At 39.5% G+C, this 7,038-nt stretch overlaps 1 long non-coding RNA gene across 1 annotated transcript; it reads right to left on the bottom strand.

The window, feature by feature from the left end:
• Nucleotides 1–715: 715 nt before the first annotated feature.
• Nucleotides 716–3,699, bottom strand: LOC123640677. The gene is made up of 3 exons (XR_006736019.1): nt 3,596–3,699; nt 1,457–1,572; nt 716–873 (listed from the first exon to the last, which is right to left on the bottom strand). It is a non-coding gene; the product is annotated as an uncharacterized LOC123640677 (long non-coding RNA).
• Nucleotides 3,700–7,038: the final 3,339 nt, after the last annotated feature.

The raw sequence follows: 7,038 nt of genomic DNA, 5'->3' as shown, positions 1-7,038 counted from the left end.
TAGCTTGATATGATCACTCCACAACATATCCATATATCAAAACATCACATTGTACCCCATAAATATATATGATTATTATTTCTCCATTCAAAATAAAAATTTAAATTAAAAAAATATTTTTGCCCACTGGGGGCAGTTCTATTGAGTTCTTTGACCAAGTTCCCTAGATGTTGACCTGTAAATGCTAATAAGATAAAATAACAAGAAATACTATAAAGGGTTCAAAGGGCAATGAAGAGGTACTACTGCCCAGCACATGGAAGAGGATCTATCACAAAGTAGAGGTTCTATACTACTTTTTGAACTGAAGAGTCATTATTACTATAACTGTCACCTCTATAATCTAGTGACCTCCTCCCTCAATTACTATCATCTGATTATGAAAAGGTTTTTCATCATCTGGAAACTTCACAGGTCAGTAAGAGCAGAGTCTTATGTGCTGACTCTGGCATAGACTCATGGCCACCAGCCCTCCTGGCCTTGAAAAATGAATTTCCCCATCTTCTCCAAAGTGGACCAAAAACTAAGACCTTGTAAGAAAGTTATGAAGAGAAATAATTCTCCCCTTTTTTGTCCATTTGGAGAACAGACCAGAGTCAGAGTATATAGCCTAATCTCAAGTCTCCTAAAACATGTGAATATTGGATCTGCAGAGAGAAGACGAGGTGTCAGAGTTCATGATCATACTTCCAGGTTCAGACTGGGCTGCACAATGTTTGCTTTGTAGGTCTGTATTTTCCAGGAAGTCAAAGGAGAATGAAGCCAACAAAACCAGCATCATTGACCAATTATTCAGGGCTAGTCCTTGCTCTCTTTCTCTTGGTTAGTGGCTATTTCTGACAGTTCCTAAAACCGAAGCAGCCAATGTCATCACTATGGAAATATAGAATATAAGTGGCACTTAGAGAGGAGCCAGCTGGGGGCCACATATTAACAAGGGCAAGAATGGGGGCAGAAACAGAACACGGAGTCGAGAATGTGCCGAAAGATGGCAAATCACACTCTGGGGTCAAAAACGGATCCAACTGAGAGACAGAGAGAATAATTGTCTCCTCCACAAAGCCTCCTCTCACAGAACACAGCATCCCTCAGATTTATGCCTGTTTTTGACAAAACTGGATGGTTCCTGCCATCCAGGAGCACTGGAAGGGTCCCATAAGGGAGGTAAACAATTAAATAGGGTGATTTTTAAGAGGTTTCCGCATCCCGAGGTGTCCAAAGTGCACAAAGGTCACGCACCAACATTGAACCTTTGTGTGTACCTGGAGGCCACATGGCACCCACAGAAGCCCCATCCGGATCTGACATTCCGTCCCTCCCTCTACCTCAGCTGTCAGAGAGCCGGATCCTTGGTGGGCTGCAACAAAGCCCATTCATGTCAGTTTGCTGCTGCTCAGGGGATTTTAGTTCCATTTTTAAATTACACATTTACGTGAACTCTCCTCACACTCACCACTCAAAATTAGTAATTTCTTAAGATTCCAAGCTCATAGATCATTGAATTCACATGGTTCAATTACTGAGTAGTTCTTAAAATCTTCATTAGTAGAGTGTAACACTTATCTAAAAATTCTAGAAAGGGGGGAAGAAAAGACGTGAAGGTAATAAACTACCATTGAAACAGAATCATAACTTTGGATGACAAACAATAGGGCATTGTAAATAATACCCTCCCCGAAAGCTTCTCTCTAATAGCTGTAGCTAAGGAAAACATATGATAACAATAATATGATTTCCATAACCCAACAGCCCTTTCACCACTTGTTCCATGTGGGGATGATATGCAATAGCTCTGCTCTGCATTTTTTGTTAAAAAAGAAATTCTTTCTTGCAAATAATAAATTTATAGCCAGGGAATTTCTTTGTGACTCAAGCTTCCATTTCTTTAACTTACTGCTTTTAGGGACATAAATTCTATTAGCCTCTGTGTGGAAAGTTCGTTAGGGCAACTTGGGATCAGTGGGAATTGGTAAATGTCTTATAGTTTAAGAGGAAAACATGCAATTCATTTTAGAATCTCTTCAGAGCTCAACAGAATTCCTGGCAATTTCAACTCAGTATGTGAATTCAAACTACATCAGTCAATACTAAATTAGGCAATGGTCCACATTAATTCATTATATTTGGGTAAAGAAAGATCAATTGAAAAAAATAACATGGCTTGCGCGAATGTATGTATTATGTCAGCCAGCTGTATATGTATTTCAGAATACCATGCCCTTATTTACATTTTAGAAACTGTTTCATTCTTTATTTCAGTGTTAAAATCAATTCATTCTTCCAGTGTTTGAATACAAACAGGGCCCGTACGATAACAAAGATACTCCACGTATAGAGTTTATTTTACTTAAGCAAACACTTCAGTGATTTAAAAAAAAATCAACACTGCCCAGGCAATTAAATATTTTCTCTCAAAAGAAAAGAGTACATAATTATATAAGGAAACCAAACTATTTGAAAAATACCAGAATTGATCTTGTCTATATTTCAATAGTAAGTTAATGGCCCTGAACTTAAACAGTCTAAACTGTTATCTTTTCCCTTTTATTTGAGACCTTTTCTTCAGAGAACATCTAAACTACACTATGCAAAGGCTGTTCCCTGTACAGCACTGGCCCCCAGCTCACTGTCACCGCGCTGGTGTAGGTTAAGCACAGAAACTTTTATAGTAACCTGACAAGTCATGTTTTTACCTGTTAAATCTAATATTAACTATTACAGACTTGCATTTTGCATGACTTGGGGTGTTTTTTAATTTAATTTTTCTAGAAATACATTTTTGCTATATTTTACAAAAGTATCAGTTCATGACAGATGATTGGAAATTTAAAAAGTGGTCCTTTGGCACAGATAGTTTGAGAAGCTCTACTCTAAACTACAAAGAGTTCTGGATAGTCAGGTAACTATTTTGTGAATTAAATATACATCACACACACACACACACACACACACAAGCCTTATCTATATAACAGAACAGCCAGCTCAGCAGAAACAAAGCTCAAATCTCCGTGAACTCACTTCCTCAGTATCTCCAGATGTGCCACAGCTGAGGATATTGTTCAGAAATAGGAATGGTTTGATTAAATGATTGAAGCAAATGGATTTGTTATGCCTTGGTCCTTTTTCTTCCTTTCTTCCCTTTTTGTTCCCTTCCTTCCCCCTTCCCTTCTCTCTTCCCTCCCTTCCATCTTCCTTCCCTCCCTTCCTTCTTTTCCTCCTCGCTCCCTCCTTCGCTCTCTGTCTTCCTTTTTTCTTCCTTCCCTTCCCTCCTTTCTCCCTTCATTCCTTCCATTTTTCTTTCCTTCCTCTCTTCCTCCTTGTTTTCTTTTCTGTATGTAGACAGTACCTGTTTCATCTTCTTCTCTCCCCTGAAGAGTTAAACCAAGAGCCCCCATTTGTACACATTAACAAAATACATCAATAAACCTCACTAAAGTGGAGGAAGGAGAAAAAGAGTTTAGGGATATATGGAGAAACAAAACTATGGCTGGGAAATGCAGGTAGATTAGGATCTAGAGACAAGTACTCACACAAACAAAAGAAACATTCCTTCATGAATTCCCAGGGGACACTTTTGTCTGAATTAATGTATTACTTTTAGTAATACATTTTAATTCTCTAGAAACGGGATTTTCAGTCGGAATGTTTGAAGAACTCTTCTCGATTGCTCTCTCATGAAAATCCAAAGGAATTTCTTCTAAAAGTCACAGATGAACATTCCTTTAGCTGATTTGGGGAAGAGAACTGGCGAAGCCATTTCCCTGTCACTCCCCTCACCCCAGCTGAACTGTTGCAGAGCTCAGGGCTTTCCTCAGGGCCAAGTCGTTTCTCCCAGACTCTGAAATATGGGTGGTTAAAAATAGGACATCAATACAACCACGTTTTCTCCCACCACGCTGCCTCTTTAAATGTACTCAAGACAATGCAGATTTGTTCTGCCTCACCTGTGTCTAATGTTAGACACATGCCCAAGACTCTCTGACAACTTATGTGTTTTATTTCACAATAAAAGAAATGTACTGCCCAAGGTCATGAGAAAACACAAAGAACTGAATCTGTATCCCTTAAGCTTTGTAATTCATCTTTCTTCTTTGTCTGTTGTGAAAATGGAATTCCCTGGGTTGGGGTTTTATGCTACAATTTTGTCTTCTGCCTTTTTCTCTACTCCCTCTCCACTCTCCCCACCACCCCTCACTGCCCCCCAGGGTCTTTGGCTCCAAATCAAAACAGCTTTCAAGTGGCCAGGACCAAGTTCCAAAGCTTCTACGTTTCCTAGAGGTTTTCCTTCTTTCCCAGATTTTTCTAAGCTCCAATCTTTGTAGGAGGGCATGCACCTCCAGGTGGGGTTCTGACTGTAAGTATTGTGCCTGGGCCCCCACCCAACTGCAGAAGTTTATTTGAAGTATGTTACTCTTTGCCTGCTTCTTTACTTGAGGCGCAATAGTCTCACAATGTCATTTTTTCCCCCACTACTGTAAATCAAGGGACAGCTGTCTTTGGACTAAATTCCAAATAGTTGGTCTGGAAATGAACTTCGCAGTGGGTCCCTCCTCCATTCTGGCTGACATTTCCCCATTAATTTCTTTTTCTCTTTCATCCATTCATTGGCTGATGAGTCTATAAATACACCTCATCTGCTTTTACTTTGCTTTTTAAGAATAAGTTAATACCAAACACACTGCCTTAATTACATCCACAGGCAAAGCATAACAAGTTTAAATGTTGTCACAATATAGTTTCAAAACTTGACATTGTTAATTATGCCAGCTGTGATAAAACTGTGAAAGGAAAATCTTAATTTGAATGTGTAAATGAGTAATTCATCTGAAAAGGCATTTTTAACAGTAATGAAGGAGAATACCCAGAAACCTACTAAGCAAAGGAAGGGAGCTGAACAGGAAACTGATAAGTAGATTGGTAAGGAAGCACGAAAATGTGGCCCCCTTCCTCTTGGTCACAACACCTCTGAAATTGAGCACATCAGCCCTCCCAATTCAGCTCAGACCAGGGAGGACACCGTTTCTTGCTCTGTTCCTGAGTGTGCACATTATGAGGTGGCTGCGACTCATAAGGAACTGACTCCTGGGGACACATCAGGTATGATGGCCCAGGATGAATTCTGATGCATTCCCAGAAGACAGTCAGTTTTGGAAAATTCTGTCTTTGTGATATAGACAAGATTAAAGAAACGGATAAGGTGTCACTCATATGTTCTTAATAGAAAATTACTTCTTTTCAAACCTTTGGTTGTGAGGGTATGGCCAATAAATTTCAGATAACAGTGGCTCTTTGGGTAAATTAGCATTCTGATTTTTGTAAAGAAATTCTTGTTTTCCTGGGTCATTCTCACATAAAACACATTCTTAATTGACAAAGAGCAATGGGGAAATGAACATTCATTTTTGATTGGGAAATAAAAATCAGTGGAAAGTTTCTCAGGTATGAAACTATTATAATGGCCAAGCTTTCGCACACAAAGAGCTGCAAGAAAATCACAGTGAATGTACGTTGAGTCATGTTTGAAAACTGGTAGACATATCAAAAAAGATTTAAGTGGGCCAAAAGAAGAAAAGCCTTAGAGATGGCCAAATGGCTTTGACATTGATGGAGAAGAATAGGAAGAGTGATGATCAGATGTTTTATTATTTCTATGAGAACAATTCAAAATAAATATGATTGAACTGTAGAAAAATCAATTTTGGCAACTTATAAGTTTCATATTCAAGCTGGAATCCACCCATCTCTAGAAAAGTTTATTAAAGGAGATTATGGAAGAATCTATTTTCTTTGAAAAGAGGATACCCCTTCCTTGAAAGAAAAGGAGAAAACCAATGTCTAAGCCAGTAATATTCTAACTGAGAACCACTGGTCAATATTAAATCAGTGCTAGGCATTTTCACATAAATATCTTTCTGACTCTTTGCAACAACTCAGCAATAGATGTAACTCTGGGAGATATACAGGTAGTCTCCAACTGTGACACGTTCAACTTTCACATATCATGTGTGGACAGCTATAAACTGCTCACTCTACACCAGAACCACCCTTCTATACGTCAGTTAGCGAACAACTTTTGCTTTTTTTTTTTTTAAAGAGTCTCACTTTGTTGCCCGGGCTAGAGTGAGTGCCGTGACATCAGCCTAGCTCACAGCAACCTCAAACTCCTGGGCTCAAGCAATTCTCCTGCCTCAGCCTCCCGAGTAGCTGGGACTACAAGCATGTGCCACCATGCCCGGCTAATTTTTTCTATATATATATATATTTTTTTTAGTTGGCCAGATAATTTCTTTCTATTTTTTTAGTGGAGACGGGGTCTCACTCTTGCTCAGGCTGGTCTCGAACTCCTGAGCTCAAGCAATCCACCCGCCTCGGCCTTCCAGAGTGCTAGGATTACAGGCGTGAGCCACCGCGCCTGGCCAATGAACAAACTTTCTGAAAGACTTCTTGGAGGCTGCCTGAGCTAAATTCAGTTGGACAGCAACGTTGTCAGGAAAACAATGCTATGGATTCACCAAACCATTTAGTTTCTCCCCTGGGCACATGGGACAACTACTTCTCCCAGTCCTCTTGCATCTAGGTGACGTCTTGTGACAATTGATAGCCAATGAAATGTGAGCAGATGTGATGTATGTACTTCTAGTCTTGGTCCTTAAAAAAACGCATGAGACCCTTCTCATTCTCTCTCTTTGCTCATCAGCTGCTGAGTATAGCAGACCCAGCAGAGGCCTGCCAGTGAGGCCCTCAGGGGTAGAAGAGCCACAGAGGAAAGATGCCAGGACTCCAACATCTTAAAGACAAACTGTCCAAGCAAGGTCATCTCCACTGGACTCTTATGTGAGGAAAAAAAATCGAACTAAACAACTGAGGTTTGGAAGTTGTTTATAAAAACAGTAGTAGTTAACAATAACTACCCCCAATAAATAACTTCTGTGGATAGAGTGATCCAAGCAAAGATCAACATTCGTGCAACTATTTGAATATTTGATTGCAATTTGTCATTATTTTTCTATTAATGTGGTAAAAAACAAATAGAAAAAT

The sequence above is a fragment of the Lemur catta genome, chromosome 6 (genome assembly GCF_020740605.2).
Source record: "Lemur catta isolate mLemCat1 chromosome 6, mLemCat1.pri, whole genome shotgun sequence".
In the NCBI taxonomy this organism is placed as follows: domain Eukaryota; kingdom Metazoa; phylum Chordata; class Mammalia; order Primates; family Lemuridae; genus Lemur; species Lemur catta.
Note: the sequence above shows the minus strand (reverse complement) of the source record. Positions and strands in the feature narration are given on the sequence as shown.